This window comes from Balaenoptera physalus (genome assembly GCF_965194825.1).
Source record: "Balaenoptera physalus genome assembly, chromosome: 17".
NCBI lineage: Eukaryota > Metazoa > Chordata > Mammalia > Artiodactyla > Balaenopteridae > Balaenoptera > Balaenoptera physalus.
In genome coordinates, this window is record NC_138895.1 from 56,781,587 (window position 1) to 56,807,000 (window position 25,414).

General features: G+C 35.2%; 1 long non-coding RNA gene and 1 pseudogene across 2 annotated transcripts in view; one reads left to right on the plus strand and one right to left on the minus strand.

The window, feature by feature from the left end:
• LOC309647237 overlaps window positions 1–25,414 on the minus strand; it is a 526,943-nt gene that overhangs the window by 373,362 nt on the left and 128,167 nt on the right. The window lies entirely within an intron of this gene.
• LOC309647210 (AP-3 complex subunit sigma-1 pseudogene) lies at window positions 1,630–24,938 on the plus strand (annotated as a pseudogene). The gene has a single exon. The product of its transcript is annotated as an AP-3 complex subunit sigma-1 pseudogene (transcript).

Here is a 25,414-nt window from a genome sequence, read left to right on the forward strand (position 1 = left end):
GAGTAATAATGTTGAGCTTTACAATGTGATCAAACTTAAGATGTTATCAACTTAAAATAGACTGTTATAGATACGAGCTGTTATATGTAAGCCTCATGGTAACCACAAAGGAAAAATCTATAGTTACCACTGAAGAAAGTCATCAAACCACAAAGGAAGAGAGCAAAAGAAGAAACAAGGAACAGAGAGAAACTACAAAAACAGCCAGAAAACAATGAACAAAATGGCAATAAGCACATAAATAGTTACTTTAAATGTAAATGGACTAAATTTTCCAGTCAAAAGATATAAAGTGCCTAAATGGATTAAAAAAAAAATTAGATCCATCTATATGCTGCCGAAAAGAGTCTCTTTAGATATAAGGACACACACAGACTAAAAGTGAAGGTATGGAAAAGGATATTCCATGCAAATGAACACCAAAAGAAAGCTGGAATAACTATAATTATATCAGACAAAATAGATTTTAAAACAAAGACTGTAATAAGAGACAAAGAAAGTTATTACATAATGATAAAGGGGTCAAACCTGCAAGATATAACATTTGTAAGTAGTTATGCACACAACATAGGAGCACCTCAATATACAAAGCAAATATTAACAGACCTAAAAGGAGAAATAGACAGCAATACAGTAATAGTAGGGGACTTTAATGCCCCACTTACATCAATGGATAGGTAATTCAGAAATAAAATCAATAAGGAAACATTGGCCTTGAACGTAAGACCTGAAACCATAACACTCCTAGAAGAAAACATAGGTGGTAATCTTCTTGACATAGGTTTTGGCAATGAATTTTTAAATCTGACACCAAACAAAAGCAACAAAAGCAAAAATAAACAAGTGGGACTACATCAACTAAAAAGCTTCTGCACATCAACAGAATGAAAAGCCAACCTACCGAATGGGAGAAAATGTGTGCAAATCATATATCTGTCGAGGGGTTAATATCCAAAATATACAAAAAACTCATGCAACTCAATAGCAAAAACCAAACAATTCAATTTAAAAGATAGGCAGAAAATCTGAATAGACATTTTTCCAAAGAAGACATAGAGATGGCTAACAGGTGCATGAAAAGGTGCTCAACATCACTAATCATCAGGTAAATGTAAGTCAAAACTACAGTGAGATATCACCTCATACCTGTTAGAATGGCTATTATCAAAAATACAAGAAATAACAAGTATTAGCAAGGATGTGGAGAAAAGGGAACACTTGTGCATTGTTGGTGGGAATGGAAATTGGTGCAGTCACTATGGAAAAAACTATGGAGGTTCCTTTAAAAATTAAAAATAAGACTATGATATGATCCAGGAATTCCACTTTGGGGTATTTATCCAAAGAAAACAAAAACTAACCCCAAAAGAAAGATATATGAGCACCCATGTTCATTACAGCATTATTTATAATACCCAAGATATGGAAACAACCTAAGTGCTTATTGATGGATGAATGGATAGGAAGGAGGGAAGAGAGGAAAGAAAGAAAGGAAGAAACAAAAGAAGGAAGGAAGGAAGGAAGGAAGGAGGAAGGAAAGAAAGAGAAAGGAAGAAAGAAAGAAAGAAAGAAAGAAAGAAAGAAAGAAAGAAAGAAAGAAAGAAAGAAAGAAAGAAAGAAAGAAAGAAAGAAAAGAAAGAGACAAGAAAGAAAGAAAGAAAGAAAGGTATAGCAATCAATGAATCCAGGCTCATAGAGAGAATGGACTGGTGGTTGCCAGAGGCTGGGGGGCAGTGGGGGTGGGATAGGAGCAGTGGGGAAGTGGGAGTAATGGGTGAACTGTTTCTGTTTTTGTTTAAATAAATTGAATTATTCTTTGAAAAAAATTCTTTGGAAATCATCTTCAGTAAACATTCAATACCTCTTAGAATGCCTAAATATGTATTCTAAACAAACAGGCTAAGATAGTTACTACTCTGAAGGAAGAAAACAAATCAAGTGAAAAGCCATTTTATTTTCTTTTAGAGAAGCCCCAAATATTTCTTTCATCTATTTTTAAAATTAAGAACACAGAATATTGCCACATACTCAATAAATATAACAACCATGAAGAAGAGGCAGAGATTAGAGGAAACAGAAGGTGAAAATGGAGAAAAAGAAAAGTGAGAAAAAGATAAAGATATTCATAGACATAGATAAATAGGCAGACAAATCAAGAATGAAGAGACAAGGAAATGTATCAGAAAAACTCTCATAGAAGTTAAGTGGAAAGGCAAAGAGACAGGCACTCAACAAATGGAACATGGGTCATTCTAAGAGAAAGGTTTTCATGGAGAAATAGCTTAATCAATAACATTTACTGAAACGTTTCATAAACATTAGTGTTAAGCAATGATGGGTATATGGGGGATGATAACCTCTTGGTATTTACCTCTGGGCCAACTGAAGGGAAATTGAAGACAGAGGTACCTCAACATTATTTCAGTTAATTAAAATTAATTCTTCAATGGGTAGTCTCTACACTATTGTAGGATAGGAAATAACTTCATGTTCATACCTCCTCTAGAAAAGAAAAACAAAATTTAGGGACAAAATAAAGAGTGATTTTTAAAACATATTTTGTTCTCCATGGGAAAAATAAATCATTTACATTTTTTTATGAAAGTGATTCATTTGTTAACATCAATCTCTTTTCACATTATTAATTTAAAATAAAATATTTCTGATATTAATTAATTGCTCATTTTAAGTGTTATAGATAACAGCACAATTGTTACATTTAGAGAATCCTTACCAATTAGAGATGCAGTAGATATATGAGTGAAAGGATATGATTTACTTTAATATAATTTGTCAAAAGAAGTGTGTGTGGGTTTATAGATAAAACACATGTCAAAGTATTGATAATAACTGAATCTGGGAGGTGAGTACATAAAAGTTCATTGTACAGTATTTTCCATTTTTGTGTATATTTGAAATTTTCTATAACAAAAAAGAAATGAAAGCATCTTTCCTTTAATTGAGTCAACTATGTATAAAACATTCACTTGCTCAGAAGAAGTAGCTCAAATGAATGCACAATCTCAGTTTCAGGGCATCATGAAAGACTTTTAAGGAATTTTTGTTACAGAGATTTCTTTGGTTCCTACTTTTTCTTTTTTTGCAGTGACTTCTAGTACTTTATTTTCATCATCATCTAAGTTTTATTTTCAGAACATCTGAACTGTGTTTTTATAAATTTCCACTTCAGAAACACAGGAAGTCTTAAGAAATGGATGAGAACCAGGTACTTAGTGAACATTTTCCCATTGTGTTTTATTTAACCTAAGTCCCAAATTCGAAAAGCAGCAGTGGAAGTATCTTTATGCCTTGTGCAAAGATGTCTCAATCGTTCCATGAGAAACCTGGAGAAAGGGTTGCGTTTGGAAGACTTTCTTTGGCTATGGCCTCAGCCTGGTATCCTGGAAGTATAGTGTACTCAGTCTCCTGGAGGAGAGGAATGCTTGCCTCTTACTCACACACTGCTTTATTTGCAAGTTAAAGTCTCAGAGGAGACTGTCTGTCTACCCAGCTGCACAATGTGTATGCAATGATTGCATCTGTTGCCATAGAAACTGAAATATAACCGATAAACTACACATCCCAAACAGATTAAAATTGATTTAGAAAAACTACGGAGGGGTATTACAAAATGTATGTAAAACATTTTGTATACATTTCTTTACTGTACTTCCCTATTTAAAATGATAGCTTATGAAGTTGAATTTTCATAGAATTATTCTCCCTAACAGAGTTTGTGGTGGTAGCAAGATTATTGCTGAATAATCCTTGAAGTGGTTGAAAAAAAAGGAAACATGACAGCAGATGGCTGAATGGTTAAATTATGTATATGCTATGCATATATGTATAAGGGTAATAATATAGTTATGAAAAAACGAGTCCTAAAAATTCAGGGCCAAACGTGTTTGAACATAAGAATACAATTGATTTCTATTTTAACATTCAAAGATGTGTATTCACTGTCTTGTTGAACTTATAGCAACCTGAACTTAATAATAACTACCACTTACTCAGCATTTATTCATAATGATAAAAATCATAGATGTGGAGAAGTAATAATCAACACTCTTGTAGAGCATTAGTTGGTTGAAATGGAGGTATACTGTTTTTTTCCTGAAATGTGAATATCATACCTAGAGAGCTAAAATTAGTCATTTGGGGAAACAAAAATTATGGAATGACAATTATTTACGTGGTATACATTTAGCAAAACCTTATTTTGGGGGGTCAAGGGTCAAAGTCATTTGATAGCAACAATAATTTATAAAAAAATTTCCTAGCAAAAATAATCAATGGTAGTGTATACTAAGGGAAAGGAACAAAGATTGGGATTGCATGTAAACACTTTTGGATTTTCACTGTATAATGAATTAGTTCTGCATTAGAGATTTTTAAAAACAACCTTCCCAGTTACACAAAGCAAGAGGACAACTTATGGAGGACATACCCCACGGAAATTTTGAACAGTTAATTTTGCCATCTTTTAAATCAAAGTAGGACTGAAAGTTCTATTTTCCTATTTGTTGCTCTGATGATTTATAGGAAGGGGAAGGTTCTTTGGGAGATGGCTAAAGCAAAGTTCCAACATTCTAAATTCTGTCTTTGGAAATGATTCATAGCTTCTAAAGTAGGACCTTCTAAATGTCCACGTGCAGATGTATGTAACATTTGATGGCTTAGGAATGCTAATAGTTGGATCTTAGTCTAGTCTCTGTTCTGCCATTACCTGGCTATGGATCTCAGACATTTCTGACCCACGATTATCTTGGCTGTCAGATCTCGGTAGGGGGTGCCAAATAATCTGTAATACTCATTTCAAGTCTAATTAGAATAAAACATTATGGTACAATGTTTCTGGCTGGCTCAACCCCTATGCATAGTTCTTTTTTCCCTAATCATCGTTCAGTATTGGTCCAGGGGTAACCACGTGTCCAATTCTAACCAATGAGCAGTTGCTGGCTAAGATTCCAGGAAAGATTTTTAAAAGGAATGATTGGGTTGGAATGTTCCTTTGGACATTTTGAACCTGTCCCCTCCTTGCCTGCAAAAAAATGCAATGCCTAGAGGTATACCAGCCATCTTATGACCATGAGGTGACATGCTAAATAGTAAAGACAACAGAAGCAGAGAGATGGAAAGAATGTATTGCTTCCTTGAGAAACTGTGCCAACCTTGGTCTGCCTGTATCTGGATTTCTTTTTTTTTTTTAATTTAGTTTAATTTATTTTTTTATACAGCAGGGTCTTATTAGTTATCCATTTTATACATATTAGTGTATATATGTCAATCCCAATCTCCCAATTCATCTCACCACCAGCACCACCCCCGCCACTTTCCCCCCTTGGCGTCCATAAATTTGTTCTCTACATCTGTGTCTCTATTTCTGCCCTGCAAACCATTTCATCTGTACCATTTTTCTAGGTTCCACATATGTGCGTTAATATATGATATTTGTTTTTCTCTTTCTGACTTACTTCATTATGTATGACAGTAACTAGTTTTTATCATAAATGGGTGTTGAATGTTGTCAAAAGCTTTTTCTGCATCTATTGAGATGATCATATGGTTTTTATTCTTCAGTTTGTTAATATGGTGTATCACATTGATTGATTTGCATATATTGAAGAATCCTTGGATCCCTGGGATAAATCCCACTTGATCATGGTGTATGATACTTTCAATGTGTTGTTGACTTCTGTTTGCTAGTATTTTGTTGAGGATTTTTGCATCTATATTCATCAGTGATATTGGTCTGTAATTTTCTTTTTTTGTAGTATCTTTGTCTGGTTTTGGTATCAGGGTGATGGTGGCCTCATAGAATGAGTTTGGGAGTGTTCCTTCCTCTGCAATTTTTTGGAAGAGTTTGAGAAGGATGGGTGTTAGCTAGTCTCTAAATGTTTGATAGAATTCACCTGTGAAGCCATCTGGTCCTGGACTTTTGTGTGTTGGAAGATTTTTAATCACAGTTTCAATTTCATTACTTGTGATTGGTCTGTTCATATTTTCTGCTTCTTCCTGGTTCAGTCTTGGATGGTTATACCTTTCTAAGAATTTGTTCATTTCTTCCAGGTTGTCCATTTTATTGGCATAGAGTTGCTTGTAGTAGTCTCTTAGGATGCTTTGTATTTCTGTGGTGTCTGTTGTAACGTCTCCTTTTTCATTTCTAATTTTATTGATTTGAGTCCTCTCCCTCTTTTTCTTGATGAGTCTGGCTAATGGTTTATCAATTTTGTTTATCTTCTGAAAGAACCAGCTTTTAGTTTTATTGATTTTTGCTATTGTCTTCTTTGTTTGTATTTCATTTATTTCTGCTCTGATCTTTATGATTTCTTTCTTTCTACTAACTATGGATTTTGTTTGTTCTTCTTTCTCTATTTCCTTTACGTGTAAGGTTAGGTTGTTTATTTGAGATGTTTGTCATTTCTTGAGGTAGGATTGTATTGCTATAAACTTCTCTCTTAGAACTTCTTTTGCTGCATCCCATAAGTTTTGGATCGTCGTGTTTTCATTGTCATTTGTCTCTAGGTATTTGTTGATTTCCTCTTTGATTTCTTCAGTGACCTCTTGGTTATTTAGTAACGTATTGTTTAGCCTCCATGTGTTTGTGTTTTTATGTTTTTTTCCCTGTAATTGGTTTCTAATCTCATAGTGTTGTGGTCAGAAAAGATGCTTGATATGATTTCAATTTTCTTAAATTTACTGAGGTTTGATTTGTGACCCAAGATATGATCTATCCTGAAGAATGTTCCGTGTGCACTTGAGAAGAAAGTCTAATCTGCTGTTGTTTGATGGCATGTCTTATAAACATCAATTAAATCTATGTGGTCTATTGTGTCATTTAAAGCTTGTGTTCCCTTATTAATATTGTGTTTGGATGATCTGTCCATTAGTGTAAGTGCGGTGTTAAAGTCCCCCACTATTATTGTGTTACTGTCAATTTCCTCTTTTATGGTTGTTAGCAGTTGCCTTATGTATTGAGGTGCTCCTATATTGGGTGCATATATATTTATAATTGTTATATCTTCTTCTTGGATTGATCCCTTGATCATTATGTACTGTCCTTCCTTTTCTCTTGTAACATTCTTTATTTTAAAGCCTATTTTATTTTATATGAGTATTGCGACTCCAGATTTCTTTTGATTTCCATTCGCATGGAATATCTTTTTCCATCCCCTCACTTTCAGTCTGTATGTGTCCCTAGGTCTGAAGTGGGTCTCTTGTAGACAACATATATATGGGTTTTGTTTTTATTTATTTGTTTGTTTTTATTTTTGGCTGCGTTGTATCTTCATTGCTGTGCATGGGCTTTCTCTAGTTGCAGCGAGAGGGGGCTACTCTTTGTTGCGGTAGGCGGGCTTCTCATTGCGGTGGCTTCTCTTGTTGCAGAGCACGGGCTCTAGGCACACAGGCTTCAGTAGTTGTGGTACGTGGGCTCAGTAGTTGTGGCTTGTGGGCTCTTGAGCACAGGCTCAGTAGTTGTGGCACACGGGCTTAGTTGCTCCGCAGCATGTGGGATCTTCCCGGGCCAGGGCTCAAACCCGTGTCCCTTGCATTGGCAGGCAGATTCTTAACCACTGTGCCACCAAGGAAGCCCTGGGTCTTTTTTTGTATCCATTCAGCAAGCCTGTGTCTTTTGGTTGGAGCATTTAATCCATTCACATTTAAGGTAATTATTGATATGTATGTTCCTATGACCATTTTCTTAATTGTTTTGGGTTTGTTTTTGTAGGTCCTTTTCTTCTCTTGTGTTTCCCACTTAGAGAAGTTCCTTTAGCATTTGTTGTAGAGCTGGTTTGGTGGTGCTGAATTCTCTTAGCTTTTGATTGTCTGTAAAGCTTTTGATTTCTCCATCGAATCTGAATGAGATCCTTGCCAGTTAGAGTAATCTTGTTTGTAGGTTCTTCCCTTTCATCACTTTAAGTATGTCATGCCACTTGCTACTGGCTTGTAGAGTTTCTTCTGACAAATCAGCTGTTAACCTTATGGGAGTTCCCTTGTATGTTATTTGTTGCTTTTCCCTTGCTGCTTTCAATAATTTTTCTTTGTCTTTAATTTTTGTCAATTTGATTACTATGTGTCTCGGCTTATTCCTACTTGTGTGTATCCTGTATGGGACTCTCTGTGCTTCCTGAACTTGGGTGGCTATTTCCTTTCCCATGTTAGGGACGTTTTCGACTATAATTTCTTCAAATATTTTCTCAGGTCCTTTCTCTCTCTCTTCTCCTTCTGGGACCCCTATAATGCGAATGTTGTTGTGTTCAATGTTGTCCCAGAGGTCTCTTAGGCTGTCTTCATTTCTTTTCATTCTTTTTTCTTTATTCTGTTCCGCAGCAGTGAATTCCACCATTCTGTCTTCCAGGTCACTTATCCGTCCTTCTGACTCAGTTATTCTGCTATTGATTCCTTCTAGTGTAGTTTTCATTTCAGTTATTGTATTGTTCATCTCTGTTTTTTCTTTAATTCTTCTAGGTCTTTGTTAAACATTTCTTGCATCTTCTCGATTTTTGCCTCCATTCTTTTTCTGAGATCCTGGATCATCTTCACTATCATTATTTTGAATTCTTTTTCTGGAAGGTTGCCTATCTCCAGTTCATTTAGTTGTTTTTCTGGTGGTTTAACTTGTTCCTTCATTTGGTGCACAGCCCTCTGCTTTTTCATCTTGTCTATCTTTCTGTGAATCCTCTCTGTCTTTTTATACATTTTTCTTGACTGCTTCTGATGCTACCCTGACCCTACCATACTGTTGAGAACTTTCCCCAGACTGTAAAATCTGTTAAATGATTCAACATAGATGAGTTAACAAATAAAAATGGCTTAATGTACTACCAGTTCTTCCTCAGTGTTTGTATTTTCATAACATCTAACCCAGTTATAATTCCTGACTACATTTTAGAAGCATCAGAGAAGCTTTAAAAAAATACCAAATGCACGTGCCCTCCCATCCAAGCCAGTTTGAATTTAACTGGTCTGCAGTGGGATGTGGGCATTGGTAGGTTTAAAAGCATCTCAGGTGTTTCTGATGTACAGCCAACATCAAGAACAAGCAGTTCAACCCACATTCCACATATATATATACCAGGTGCCTGACATTGCAAGTTACTCTGAAAAGCTACTCTCAGCCTTGTGGGATTACATGACTAAAGCACAACTCATTTTGCCCTTGAGTGAAAAAGGAGTTTTGGGGAAGAATACTGGATTTTCTCAGGCATATGCAATGGTATCTCAATAGGGACTATACCCAGTCTCTGGAAAGCTGACAGGAACCAGGGAGTGGCTCTGTCTTTCTCTCTCTTGTTTTTGGTTCATTTTGCTCTTTCTGAAACCCAAATCTTTCTGCCTCCCCAGCTATGAAGAAAAATGCTATGGCTGCCCAAGGTCACTACATATATTTGTGCCCTGCATCTGAAGCTGCATCTACCTAGAGGGCTACCCTTTTCCTATGGGAACAAAATCGTCCCCATGGAGGGACACGGCCTTACGAGTACACTGGCAATGCTTCACAGTTCTCTAGTTCCCAGCTCCTCCATTTAGGAGACAGATCCAGGCTAAGAGGTTTTTTTGTTACAAGTGCATCATCTCTGAGAGGAGAATCTAGCTGGCCCAGCATGGTTAGGTCTCCTCCCTAACCTACTCACCCATGTTCTGAGAAACTGACTAATGTGGCAGAAGCACAGCTGTGGAGGATTCGTCCTCATATGGGGAAGGGGGTACTTATTTGAAAAGGGAATTATCTATGAGGTGGGCAGTTAACTGAAAAGGTCTACTTGATCCCTCGAAGAGCTAACTTTTGAATATGGGAGAAAAATCTAAAATTCAAATGCCTCTTATAAGTCTTCTATCAGAGGAATAAGCATATAGGAAAAATAAGAGAAAAATAAAGTCATTTCTGACTGGTGTGTTCTAGGAAAGCAGCTAGACAGTACAGGGAAAGAGGCCAGCCCAGACAGGCAGAGGGATTACAATGAACAAAGACATGGAAGTGAGAATGGCAACTTTTTTAGCTTGATTGGACCAGAGCATTTATAATGTAGTAGGAAATAGCTGAGACAATATTGTGGAGATTCTTGAAAGTCAGGCTAGGGAGAAAGGATTCCTTTTAAAAAACTGTAAGATTTTTGAGCAGGGGAAATATATAATCAGACTAGTATTTTAGGAAAATTGATCTCTTCCATGGTGTCTAGTAATAATTAAAGAGGAGAAGATCTGAAAGTAGATGAGTAGGTCAAATAAAAGGCAAGACATGGTCTAATTTTGGTTGATGGCAAGAATACAAAATAAAGACAGGGCATTCTTGTGAATCCTGGGGATTTCAGGCATCATGCCAGGAGCAAGGAGGGAGATATTTGGATTAGGAGGCATATTCCCAGTGCTCTGGCCATGTACAATATGGTAAAGCCAGTTCTCTCTAACAAGTTAGTCTTTAAAGCACCCTATTGTTTATTTATTTCACTTTATTCATTCCATCATTCACTCACTTAACAAACATTTATTGAGCACCTGATTTGATCAGATACTATAGGAGGAGGTGGTTCAGATAAGATGAATAAAACCAATCTCTTCTAATGAGGATATAGACATGAAAACAATGAATGAGAAGACAGTGCGAAAAGTGCCACATTACCTCATAGGGCTGCTGGGAATATTAAATGAGATCATGTCTGTAAAATGCTTAGTTAGGCACAGTGCCTGGTACCTAGTAAGCGCTCAATAAATAGTAACTATTCTTCCATGTAAAATCCTGTGAGAGCAAAAAGAAGGAGTGATGAGCTGTCTCAAGATACTGAGGACAGCTTCAGAGAGGAAGTGAGATCATTAACCAGCAAAGACCAAGATGGGCACTCTAGGTTAAAGGACCCATCTGAGAAAAAGCATGGTGTGTTCTGAGAAGATGAAGTGGCCCATCTGGACTGTGGGATGTGTATTTAGGAGTGGCAGGTATTGAGCCTATATTTTTTATAGCTTTTAATGGCCAGCAAAATTTAGACTTTATATTTTAGGCAATCAGAAGCAATGATTCAATTTCAAATAGAGAGTAGGTAAGCAGATTCCTCATTAAAAAGATCACTCTGGGGACAGTATGGAAGATGGACTATGGGTGGGAGGTGAGAAACAGGTCAGAGCAAAGAAATCACTACAGATCTTCCTTGACTTTCCAATAAACCCACTGTAAGTTGAAAATATTGTAAATTGAAAATGCATTTGATACACCTAACATACTGAACATCATAGTTTAGCCTAGCCTACCTTAAACGTGCTCAAAACACTTCCATTAGCCTGCAGTTGGGCAAAATCATCTATCACAAAGCCTATTGTATAATAAAGTGCTGAATAGCTTATGTAATTTGTTGAATACTGTCCTAAAAGTGAAAAACAGAATGGTTGTATGGGTACAGAATGGTTGTAAGTGTATCTGTGGTTTACCCTTGTGATTGCCTAGCTGACTTGGGAGCTGTGGCTCCTTGCTGCTGCCCAGCACCATGAGAGCGCTTCGTACTGCATATCGCTAGCCTGGGAAAAGATCAAAATTCAAAGTATGGTTTCTACTGAGTGTGTATCACTTTCACACCACCGTAAAGTCAAAAAATCGTTAAGTCCAACCATTGTAAGTTGGGGACACCTGTAGTCTACCTGAATTGTTTAGAGAAGTCATGTAAGGCAAGAGCTTGAATCAGATGATTCCAGTGGGATGAAGGGGCAGAAAAAAACAATGATGTATTGGGAAAATGCAGTTCTTTCCTTCCAGTGTAGGGAAAAACCCAGTTCTTCTCTACTGTGCACTTTTTCTCTGTGTATCTCTTTTAATACTCACAGAGAACACTTCATTTCTTCTGGTCACCAAGTGTGTGGAGGTTTTTCTCCACACCAAACAATTCTCTGTGACACCAGTTGGGTGTCCTATAATTTAACTCTATTCTAACACTATCTACCTGGACATAGTGTCAGATTCCACAGGTTAAGGGCTCAGTCCCATAAGACTGTTCCCATCCCACTTCAAATGCCAATATCAAACAATAGGAGTCCAGTTTACTCACAACTTCTATCTGATTTGGCTACAAATTGGAGTTTCCCAGTACCCCCATCCTGAGGTTCGATTAATTTGTTAGAGCAGCTCACACACCTCAGGGAAACACTTACTTACATTTACCCATTTATTAAAGGAGGTGATGAAGAACACAGATGAAGAGATACCTAGGGCTAGGTCTGAGAGAGTCCCCAAGCATGGGAACTTCTGTCCCTGTGGAGTTGGAGTATGTCACTCTCCCAGTGTGAATGTGTTTGCCAACCTGGAAGCGCTCCGAACCCTATACTACCGAGGTTTTAGGGAGGCTTCCTTACGTAGGCGTGATCAATTATTAACCTCACTTTCAGCCCCTCTCCCCTCTCTGGAGGAGGGGGTGTGGGGCTGAAAATTCCAAGCTTCTAATCATGGCTTGGTCTTTCTGGTGACTAGCCGCCATCCAGAAGCCATCCCAGAGCCCACCCAGAGTCACCTCAATAGAACAAAAGATACCCCTAGTACTCTAATCACTTAGGAATTCACAAGGGTTTTAGGAGCCCTATGTCAGAGATGGGGTCAAAGACAAATATTAGAACAAGAGATGATCCTAATGCTCTTACCACTAAGAAATTAAAAGGGTTTCAGGAGCTCTGGGACAGGAACCAGGGGCAGAGATCGATATATATTTTCTATTATCTCACAAATGATGATGATTTCTTTTTACTTTTCCAACTTCGTTTTGATAAAGCATTTTATGAAGCATTTCCAATAATCTATATACTTCTAAAACCCTAAAAAGTTATGAGATGATGTTTGAAAACTTTTTATCTAATTCAAAATGAATTGCATTTTACCATCTCACTGTTTAATGTTAGTCTCTTCTAAAACATAGAAAAGCTCATACTTCAGGGAGAAAACAAAACAAAACAAACTTTCACAAATATAACATCCATTGTAACATCCCAGGTTAGATTACTTTTGAATATATTATGCAAAAATAATCCCATCAAATATTTTAATGTTGTGTTCCAATTTTGTATATTCTTGACAATCTTATACATTTCAAGATTGTGAAACAGATACTTACAGGCAAAAATATGTCTTCTGGTGTGCTAATGAAGAACATCCTTTTCTTATTGCATTACATGAGAAATGGTCAGATGACCAAGACATAGGTAATTCATGGAGGCACCAGCAACTTTCTAGGTTGACAAATTGCTAAGTTTCACCTTTCTCACCTCTGGAAAAGGTTACTGGGTAATTTCTAGAACTATCTGAGGTCTTTTTACTGCAATTCTTGTATACAGTCAATGCTTATTCATTGAAAATTCACTTAACTAGAAATTTCAAATAATGAGTTTTTTTTTATAGTCCTTATGTGTGATAACTCATCTTTTTAATGAAAGCCACCAAGAACAGTGAAATCTTGTATTTAATTTAAAAGCAAACCAGAAAAATTCTATTTCATTTGCTACTATTTTAGCACACTTTTTAAATTAAAATTTTATTTTGAGATAACTGTAGATTCACATGCATGTGTAAGAATTAGCACAGAGAAATCCCTTGTACACTTTCCCAGTTCCTCTCAGTGGTAACATCTTGCAAAACCACAGCTATATTTAACAACCAGGATACTGACGTTGATAGAGTGTAGGTCTATTTCTGGGTCCTCTGTTCTGTTCCCTTCCTTGATCTATCCATCTTTTCCTCCACCAATACCATACTGTTTTGACCACTGTAGTTATACAATGGGCCCTAATATAGGGAAGAGTGAGTCCTCACACTTTATTCTTCTATTTCAAGATTGCTTTAGGTATTCTAAGGCCTCATTTTAGTGTCTTTCATAATACTTTTTCTTTGAAAAATTAGAAACCCGGCATACTGTATATGGCATTCTTATTAACAAGAATATTAATTATTAATAGCTCATTCATCAAAATTCCAAATAAGCAAGAATTTACTCTGCTTTTAATACTTACTTTAAGGTAAATTACAGTAAAATAGATTACAAAAGCAAGTTATGGAATCTTCTCTGTAGGTATTTAAAAACCATCTACTCCTATCTATCTTGATATATCATAAACATTTCAGGTCTAATAATTCTAAGATATGCATTATTTAAAATGATTTTAAATGCCAGAAGTTTTACCACGTTAAACCAATGGGGTGTTCTGTAAAACTGTTCTGTTTTGTCGACCTTTAGTCATATTTACCTACCTATATAACCTTTATAAAGCAATAAATAACTGCAAGCACAGAATATGAACAAATCCTAAAACCAGCTTGTTAAAATGCAACTTTGTCTTTAAAGAATCTGCTGTGCCATTTACCTTCGGAGAAAGGCGAAAAAGACAAACAGAAGCTTCAGCAAACTGATGCTCAGATATTAAATGTACTTAAGTGTGTGGATATATTTTTAGCCCTGAGAATGTATACTCACCAGCAGTGCTCTCTCATAATTGCCTGTTTTAACAAATGGGTCAGAATACATAAGATAAATCTGCAAACTATCGAATAAACTTGCCAAATACTGAATTTCAAAACAATCAGCATTATAAAAGTTTATGCAACCTTCTAATCCATGGTACTCCCAATTTCTTTTTGAGGGAGAAGGAGTTTTTGTTTTCTCCTAGAAAATTGATTAAAATATTTGTGCTGTCTTTAAGCAATAAAACAGGCTTTTAATGAGGTATTCTTTTATCACTGAAAAATGAAAAGTCAAGCCATATTAGAAATCACTGCAGCATATAATCAAAATAAATAAATATAAAATAAAAATGTCCCCACCATATGCAGTGCTTTTCTATTTAGCTAACAAAGTCTTTAAACAAAAAGAGAAGAGCTTTAACATTTTAAAAAATTTTCCACAGTTTTGTTGAGATATAATTGACTTAAAGCAAACTGCACATATTTGAAGTGTACTAAAAAATATGTAAGTTTTGACACATGCATACCCCTGTGAAGCCACCACCAGAAGCAAGATAATAAACATACTTATCACCCTCAAACATTTTTTCATGCCTTTTTTATAACCCTTCCTACTTCTCCTACCCCAGCCTAGGCAACCACTGATTTGCTTTCTGTCACTATATATTAGTTTGCATTTTCGAGAATTTTATATAAATGGAATCATACAGCATATATTCTATTTTGTTTGGCTTCTTTCTCAGCATAATTATTCCCAGATTCATCCATGTTGCTGCATGTAAAATAGTTTATTATTTTTTATTCCTGAAGTATGGATATACCACAATTTCTTTATCCATTCACCTGGCGAAGGGCATTTGTATTGTTTCCAGATTTTGGCTAGTACAAGTAAAACTGCTGCAAATATTTGTAGGCAAATCTTTGTATGGACCTATGTTTTCATTTCTCTTGGATGAATATGTAGATGTTGAATGGTTGGATCACATAGTAGATTGTGTTTAACTCTTTAAGAAGCTGTCCAACTTTTTTCCAGAGTGGCTGAACCACTTCAGTTTCTACCAGCAGTGAATGAGAATTTCAGTTGTTTCACATCCTCACCAATACTTGGTATGGTCAGTTGTTTTAATTTTAGCCGTTGTGTTAGGCGTGTAGCGGTATCCTCTTGTGGTTTTAATTTGCACTTACCTAATGACTAATGATAATGAGCATGTTTTCATTTGCTCATTTGTTATTCATATAGCTCTCTGATGAAGTGTGTTCAAATACTTTGCTCCCTTTCTAAAAAATTGTGCTGTTTTCTTACTGTTGAGTTTTAAGAGTTCATTAATATTGTGGATATAAGCACCATATTCTATATATGATTTGCAAATATTTTCTTCTGGTCTGTGGATTACCTTTTCACTCTCTTAACAGTATCTTTTGAAGAACAGAAGTTTAAAATTTTGATGAAGTCCAATTTATTGTTTTTTTTCCTTATGGATTCTGCTTTTGGTGTTGTATTTAAGAAATATTTGTCTAAACCCAAGGTCTCAAAGATTTTCTCCTATGTTGTTTTTTTAAGAAGTTCTATAGTTTTAGATTTTTACATTATATCTAAGATCCATTTTGAGTTAGTTTTTGTGTATTGTAAGGGGTATGGATAGAAGTTCTCTGTTTTTTGCATATGTATTTTCAAATGTTTCAGCATCATTTATTGAAAAGTTTATTTTTTTCTCCATTGAATTGCCTTTACACCTTTGCCAAAAATCAGTTGTCTATACATGTGTGGGTCTATTTCTGGGCTCTTTATTCGTTTTTTTTTTTTTTAAACATCTTTATTGGAGTATAATTGCTTTACAATGTTGTGTTAGTTTCTGCTGTATAACAAAGTGAATCAGCTATATGTATACATATATCCCCATATCCCCATATCCCCTCCCTCTTGTGTCTCCCTCCCACCTTCCCTATCCCACCCCTCTAGGTGGTCACAAATGGGCTCTTTATTCTTTTCCATTGATCTATTTGCCTGCCTATGCCAATACTGCACTGTCTTAATAATTGTAGTTTTATAATAAATTTTGAAGTCAGATAGTATTTGTCTTCTAAATTTGTTCCTCTTTTTCAGTTGTTTATTCAGACAACCAAGTAATGTTATGGCAGAGAGTAGTCGTGTTTAAAGATGCTTTTCACTAATTCTGGTCAGAGAAGATGGAGTAAAAACTCCAGTTCAGAACTGATGCATGAGGAATATATACGCTCACAGTTATTACGTTTGATGCTTTATCACTTCGCTTGTATCTTAGCTTTGTTGAACACAGACCATGTTTCAATTATTGTGGCTGAAAGCTACATTAGTGCAGTTCTTTACAAGTATTAACTATTGTATAGATAAGTGAAAATTAAGTGTGGAGTATAACTTCCAGAAGACATCTTTGTATTTTGAAATCTTGATGCACTTAGAAGGAAGCTGGAGTGAGTTTTCATGCAAATTCCTATTAAAAAGTTAGACAGGACTAACAACTACTGTCTAACATGGAATGATGAGAAACACATCTAATCTTATTGTCCAATTTCCTGAAACAATTTTCAGTGGTCTTTCTTTACCATCCTTTCAGCCTGACCATTTGCTTGAGACCATTGGGAGATGTGATAAAACAGTTGCTTCTATGATTTATTGGGTACTTACTAATACAACTCTGAAGAGATTTTTGTTTTGTTTTTCTTCTTCTTCTTCTTCTTTTTTTTTTTTCAAAACTGAGATTGTCAATATGCTATATCTCACTTGCATTGGGAAATTTATGAATAGGAAACTTGCTTAGGGCTAGGTTGTGTTATAACTGAGTGCTTGGATCTTGAATTTAGGCAAACAGGGTTTAAATATTGATTCTGCTTTGTACTAGTTATCTGGCCTTATGTTATCAAATATCTCTAAACCCCATCTAGAAATTGGGGATAATATGGTGTCTGCCTCTTAGGATTATTATAAATATTAAGTCACATAATGTTTATAAAACACTTAGGCCATATGAACTTTATGTAGATATTGTTATGCTCTAAATCAGTGGTTTCCTAACTTATCTGTATATTAGCATCACCTAGAGACCTTTAAAAATTTCAAAGTTCAGGCCACACCCATGACCAATTAAATCACAATCTCTTGGAATGGGACACAGGGACCAGGAAGACTTTTCGAAACTCCCCAGGAGAATCCAATGTGCAGACAACTGCAGTAGATGACATATAAATTTTTGTATTTAATTTTACAATAACTCTCTGAGCTGTGTTTTCATTCCTTTTTATACATGAGAAAATTGAGGTTCACACTGAGTATGTTCATGAGGGTCATATAGAAAATCCAGCTTAAAGGATTCAAACCCCAGGTCTGTCTGACTTCAAAATCCTTGCTTTTAACTACTTCACTATATTTATTTAAGCAAGATCCTAGATAATCCTAAATTTAACTAAAAAAATTGCACACACACACAGCAGAAGATTTATTGCAAATATCTGACCCAGAGTTATGAATAAAGCAGTGGGGAAATTGGAAACAGTTTGTTGGCATTTGTGAAAAAGTCTACCATAACCTATTAATATAATCTTAAAAAATCCATAAGGATTCTTGATCAAGGTTTTAACATTATATATCATGGAATTAATTTTGGTAAATAATACACTGGATCTTGACATGTGCTTTATTTTTTTCCAGTCTTTGCAGTAGTCAGATAAAGTCCAAGCTACTAGTAAGCGAGAGCTTCTACCCAATGTTTTCCCGAGAATAATTCCCAGATGTGCTACATGTACAATGGTCAAGATAACCTGATGACTAGTTTCTGAAACAATACTGTTTGCTATAAAACGCATTCTTATGGCATGTAATTTTTTCTCTACACACCTAATTTAGGACATCGATGAACCAGCATCACAGCTCTAGTGGGAGCACTACAACAGGTTTTGGTATCTAAGTGACAGATGGCTCTGGACATCACCATTAGCTATTGCTCTTCCAGGCCTGTAAACAAGTTATAAGAACCGAGCAAAAATGACATTTCTGCATACATGATGACATAATTATGGGTGTAGACTTAATCTTAGAGAAGAATTCCAAAAGAGCTTATGTCAGTACAAATTGTAAAGACACTGCCATAGCAGTATTTTTAGGATTTCTTTACTCCCTCAGTAATTGCAAAGAACTCAATGTCATTTGACAGTAATTCTATCAATATTATTGTGAGAACTTTCTGCTTGACTAGTAGGCAACTATTCTTCAGTCTACCTGGCACTTTGAGGCTAAGGACTCTCCAGACTTTATCAACTGAAACAACAGCGGTTTGTATTCAGTGTAATATTGTGATGCAAACCAAGAAGTTAATAACACTTTGACATTCTGAAAAGTGTTTTCCCACCAGATAGTTCCAAAACTACCAGATGTTATTTTCCAGTAGGCAATAAAGTACCTCAACAAGGTTGATTTTTATTTTTAATTTGAGATTTTCTGTTTTTCAAAAGGAAAACAACTTTTCTTTTTATAGTTATAAAAATATTGTTAGCCATACTGACTGGTGTAGTGAAGAAAGAAATCATCTGAAATCTCACTACGCAGTGATAACCTCTAGGTATGTAGGTTTCCCTCCCTCTCTCCCTCCTTTTCTATTATCTATTTATCTCTCTAACTATCTAAAAATAATGCAATAAATACACATGTATGGAAAAATCATATATTAGAGAATGGACACAACATGTAAAGCAAATTCCTTCCTCCATTTTTTCCCATCCTTAAATCAGTTTCTCAGAGGTTAAATTGTTTATGTTTCACTGCTATATTTTGATTTATCGACTTTGGATAGTATCTGTTGATTCCCAGCTATAAAGGTAAGAACTTAGTCCACCTATGTTACTTGCTACTTGTCTTTTCTTCCTACCAGTTTTAATAATCCTATTATTACTTTCATTTCTAATGGTTACTTACTGACTTTTTTTTTTGGTTTTTTTATTTGTTATTGTTTTTCAGCTTTGAGGTATAATTGACAAATTTGTAATATATTTAAAGTGTACATTGTGATAATTTGATATATGTATATATTATGAAAAGATTTCCCCCATCTAGTTAATTATCACATCCATCACCTTAAAGCTGTTGACAAAGTACTTTGCTCCTAGTTGAATAAAAAAGGCATAAACATCACATTCATGATAAACAAATTGGTGAAAAAAGTCATAAAGTACAAATTAACTGTGGTCTCCTCTGTGAAATGTATCTTAAAAGAACTATAATTTCTATGGTACTATTGCAGGAAGATGAGGCTATCATCCTATTCTGTGGACAGTACAAGCACAGAGATCCATCATTCCCAAGGTAGGGAAAAAGTATGTGCTATCTTTTTTTTTTTTTAAATTTTTATTGGAGTATAGTTGATTTACAATGTTGTGTTAGTTTCAGGTGTAGAGCAAAGTGAATCTGTTATATATATATACATATATATACATATATATTCTTTTGTTAGATTCTATTCCCATATAGGCCATTACAGAGTACTGAGTAGAGTTCCCTGTGCTATACAGTAGCTTCTTATTAGTACTGAAATTTCTATTGTCTATTGCATCAACTGCCAACTCTCTTTTCACTTTTTGTGTTAATAAGATGACACTAACATTACTATTCACACTTCCACCTCTCCTGCCCATTTTTTAAGCCTCAATTTCTGTATTTTTGCAGTGTCAAGATTTATTATATTTATATTTTGTTCTGCAAGGATTCAAATTCAAGAAATCTGGGTTAAAATCATATTTCCATTACATATAAGCTGTATAATATAATTTCTCTAGGCCTCATTGGTGAGTATGTGACTTTTTCATTTTCCTTAAAGGTGCCTTTTGATGAACAGGTTTCTAATTTTGATAAAGTCCAGTATATTGTTTTTTTTTCTTTTATGGTTATTGCTTTTTACACACCAAGAAATCTCTGCCTACTGCATGATTGCAAAGATATTCTTTATGCTTCTTTCTACGGATTTTATAGTTTCGGCTTTTATTTTTAGATTTTCAGTCCAACTCAGGTTAATTTTTAAATATGTTGTGATGTACATGTCAGGATACATAGATATCCAGTTATTCTAGCACCATTTGTTGAAAATATTTTCTTTTCCCCATTGAATTTCTGGCATCCTTTTCAGTTAGCTGAAGTTATGGAGGTGGGCCTAATTCTCGATTCTCTCCTCTGTTCAATGTATTTGTCTTTTCTTACACCAATAATGCACTGTCCTAATTGTTGTAGCTTTATATTAAGTCTTAAAATCAGGTAATCTAAGTCTTCCAACTTGTTTTCTTCTTTTTTTTTTAATAGCTGATTCACTTCATTGTACAGCAGAAACTAACACAACATTGTAAAGCAACTATACCCCAATTAAAAAAAAAAAAAAAACTTGTTTCCTTTTTCAAAATTATCTTGGCCATTCTAGTCCTTTGTATATCCATATAACATTTCATGTTACACTATCAATTTCCAACAACAACAACAGAAAAGCATTCAGAGTTGGAAGTACATTGATTCTATAGATCAATTTTGGCTGAAATGACATTTTTATAATATTGTCTTACAACAAAGTATGGTGTATCTTATTCATTTAGGTCTGTCTTAATTTCTTTCTACAATTTTGTGATTTTCAAAGTAGAGATATTTTACACCTTTCCTTAAATTTATTCTTAGGTATTTAATGTTTTTTGACACTATTATAAAAGATATTTATTTTTAAATGTTACCTTCCAATTGTCTGTTGAAACAATATAGAAATACTGACTTTATATCCTACAACTTTGCTGAATTTACTTATTGACCCTAATAGATTTTTGGAGAACCGTGTAGAATCATGTTGTCTGTGAATAAAGACAGTTTCATTTTAGCTTTTCCAATATTTATTCCCCATTACCCATTTCTTTATATGTTATATCCATCTTTTCTTGTAGACTTTTCAACATATTTATCACAGTTGTTTTAAAGTCTTTCTTTGCCAAATCTAACACCTATGTCCTTTGTTGGTCTCTTTCTATTGACTATAAGTCACATTTTCCCATTTCTAGTAAGTTTTTATTGTTATGCTGAGGGTAATATATTGCAGAATCTCTGGATCTTCCTCTGAAAAGTGTTGTTCTAGCAAGTAGTTAAATTACAGACAGGTTGCCTTCAACTTGGGGAGGCTTGGTTTTTATTTTGTTAGGGCAGCTCTCTGTTTTAGTTTTGTGATGTAGTCTTTATTCCTAACTTTATGGAAAGCCCAAGGTGTTTATCAAGCCCTTCTAACTTAGTTGGATTTAATCTCCAAAGTGTGTCTTACCTGTGGTAGATAGCAGCTAAAATCTCTGCTTAGTTCTTGGAGCCTTCCCCAGATGTTACTTTCAGCTAGGTTCCTTAGATTCTCACTGGCACGTTCACAGTTGAGGCAGTAAGCCAACGTTTTGAGGGGAGCTTAGATACAGATTTTGTGTCTTCTCAGCCAGAAGCTCCTTCCTTTTGGGGATTTCCCCCTAGATTTTTAGTTGTTCAGGCAGTCCCAAACTCAGTTATCTAAATTCTTAGACCAGTAGGATTGTGGCTTTCTTTTAGAGTTCTGTCTTCCCATGCTGCACAGACTGAAGAGTGAGGAGTGCTATTTTTATAGATACTACTCTATTTATAATTAAATATATATATATAGGAAATCTGACGGGAATATATTTCCAACCTTTACAAAGTTTACCAAACTTTTCCCATTTCCTCAATGAATCTTTTCTCTCCCAACTCTGATCAAATAATTTGTAAGTCTTTTATTTTTCCTTTCTGTTCTCATCATCATAACTAGATCATGCTTCTTAAACTTCTTCATTTATATTCATAATTATCAAAAATTGGAATTCCTTTACTACTGGTGTCATAGAAGTAGTATGGGATTGAGGATCAGGAGACCACTGCTTTCTCACCAATCAGCTGTGTCATATTAGAATTAGGGAACCATTAAACATTCTGTTCTTCAATTTCCTATCTGAACAAAAGCTAAGAATGAACTAACTAATGTCAAAAGATAATTCTAATCAGAGTCTATATACATACACATACACATATATAATACAGACAAATTATTTTATAATTCTCTGAATTTCAAAAGAACTCTAAATTTTTATTTAAAAAGATTTTTTAATATCTTATTAATCAATATATCACACCACCAATATAAGTAACACCTATGACAAGAAATTGCCAAAATATAAGAACATTTTTTGTATTTTCCCCCTGGATCTTTTAAGGCTAGAGTAGGCAAAATAATCATTCTTTTTAAATGATAAATGTGAATGGTGTATGATAACTTCTTAAAATGATTTTATATATATATAGTTCCTAAAAATGAAATATTTTCTTTTTTATTGTGAATTTAGGATATCATATATATTTTCTACTTTTTTATTGAGAATTGAGGATATCTATATATATATTTCATTTTTAAGAACTATTTAATCATTAAAGTTTTGAAAAATATGCCAGAAAAGCCAAGTGCTGTCTTTAGTAGGAAGCTCTATTATAAACATCTATAAATCATTTTTTACAACTTGCTTGATTTTAAGGAAAATCATAATAATATCACAAAATGTGTAAACAAATTTGAACACAAATACTGTCTTATCAATGTGTGACCAAACAAAATAATGGGACTCACATATTTGACATTTCACTGGATTTAACTCAATTCAAGCTAAATATCAAATAAATATGTGGCAGTGTAGACTTAAAAATTAATATTGAACAATGTTTCTAGGAACCCTGCAAATTATTAAATATTACCTCACTTTGTGTCTATCTTTTTAATCTATTTCATCAGGAACTACTGATAGGAATATTACACTTTTAGTTAGACAGTCCATGTCCCTAGGGCTTTTGCCCTCCCTCTCCACACACAGATGCAGACAATTTCAATGCATCTATATGTTCATTCTTCACTTTGCTTAGAGTACCATTTACATCATTTGTTCAAAATGGTAACCTCTTTGTAAAAGCCAACTGCCTTCCTCTTGCTTTTCATCAGAGAAGAGGATAACATCAAAATTATTAGACAAGATCGGGCACATTCAGGGTGGTATGGCCATAGACAATATCAAAATTATAACTATGAAGAATCTTAAGCTAGCTAGCTAGCTGTTTCTTTTTCCATTCTTAATTTCTTTATATTTAAAATTTTTATATAAGATACGCATGCACATAGTTAACTTAAAGAGTTAAGTGATTCTTTGAAGCAACACTTCCCTCTCCCTTACTGCTCCTCTATTTTCTAATTCCCAGAAGCAACCATTTTATTTCTTTTCACTATTTAAAATTTACCTGAATAGTTCTAAATAACATGGTTTTATCGCTACATCGTGTAGATTCTATCTCGTGTCATCTCTGTCCAGATGAATATTTAGCATATGTTTTTGTTTAAAACCATTCACCCGGTGGGGAAGGATCGCCAGCGAGATCCCGAGGCGAGGCTCGCGCTCCCGCCCCCACCCTGGCCCCCAGCTCCACCCGGTCGGCCCTGCTCAGCCATGATCAAGGCGATCCTCATCTTTAACAACCACGGGAAGCCGCGGCTCTCCAAGTTCTACCAGCCCTACAGTGAAGATACACAACAGCATATCATCAGGGAGACATTCCATTTGGTATCTAAGAGAGATGAAAATGCTGTAATTTCCTAGAAGGAGGATTATTAATTGGAGGATCTGACAACAAACCGATTTATAGACATTATGCAACATTATATTTTGTCTTCTGTGTGGATTCTTCAGAAAGTGAACTTGGCATTTTAGATCTAATTCAAGTATTTGTGGAAACATTAGACAAGTGTTTTGAAAACGTCTGTGAACTGGATTTAATTTTCCATGTAGACAAGGTTCACAATATTCTTGCACAAATGGTGATGGGGGGGGAATGGTACTGGAGACCAACATGAATGAGACTGTTAAACAAATTGATGCACAAAATAAACTGGAGAAATCTGAGGCTGGCTTAGAGGGAGCTCCATCTGGTGCTGTATCAGCTGTAAAGAATATGAATCTTCCTGAGATCCCAAGAAATATTAACATTTGTGACATCAGTATAAAAGTGCCAAACCTGTCCTCTTTTAAATAAAAAATTTAAAAGGCCACTCCCAGGTAAAATCTGGGGGAAAAGTTAATCTAAGTTTACCATGTAGTTGTTTACCAAAAATAGAGGAGGAGAGTCAACTTTCGCTCTTGGATTTAAGTCAAGGTACTGTAAAGAAGTTATGTAAAGGCGGTATGGAAGTTCATTGTTGCTTTTCTTGCTCAGTGATTTTGAAGAAATTGAGTAGTTACAGTGTGATTTTTTTCTTTATTTTCTAAACTGCATTCCTATGGCCACCTAAGGCATGCCTCTATGTATTGGCTACTACAGTATTTTGAAAAGTGTTTGGGACATTTCTTTAAATTATGTATAACCCAAAATGTTGGTGTTTTGTATGGATCACAAATACAGCATTCCTTAATTCTTTCTGTTATTTGTCACAATTGTTTTTTTTTTCTTTTTTAATATGAATGGCTGGATTTTATTTATTTATTTATTTATTTAATTTTTTTGGCTGTGTTGGGTCTTCGTTTCTATGTGAGGGCTTTCTCTTGTTGTGGCAAGAGGGAGCCACTCTTCATCACGGTGCGCGGGCTTTTCACTGTCGCGGCCTCTCTTGTTGCGGGGCACAGGCTCCAGACGCGCAGGCTCAGTAGTTGTGGCTCACGGGCCTAGTTGCTCCGCGGCATGCGGGATCCTCCCAGACCAGGGCTCGAACCCGTGTACCCTGCACCGGCAGGCAGATTCTCAACCACTGCGCCACCAGGGAAGCCCCACAATTGTTATTTAAATAATGAAGTATGGGGGCTTCCCTGGTGGCGCAGTGGTTGAGAATCTGCCTGCTAATGCAGGGGACACGGGTTCAAACCCTGGTCTGGGAAGATCCCACATGCCGCGGAGTAACTAGGTCCGGGAGCCACAACTAC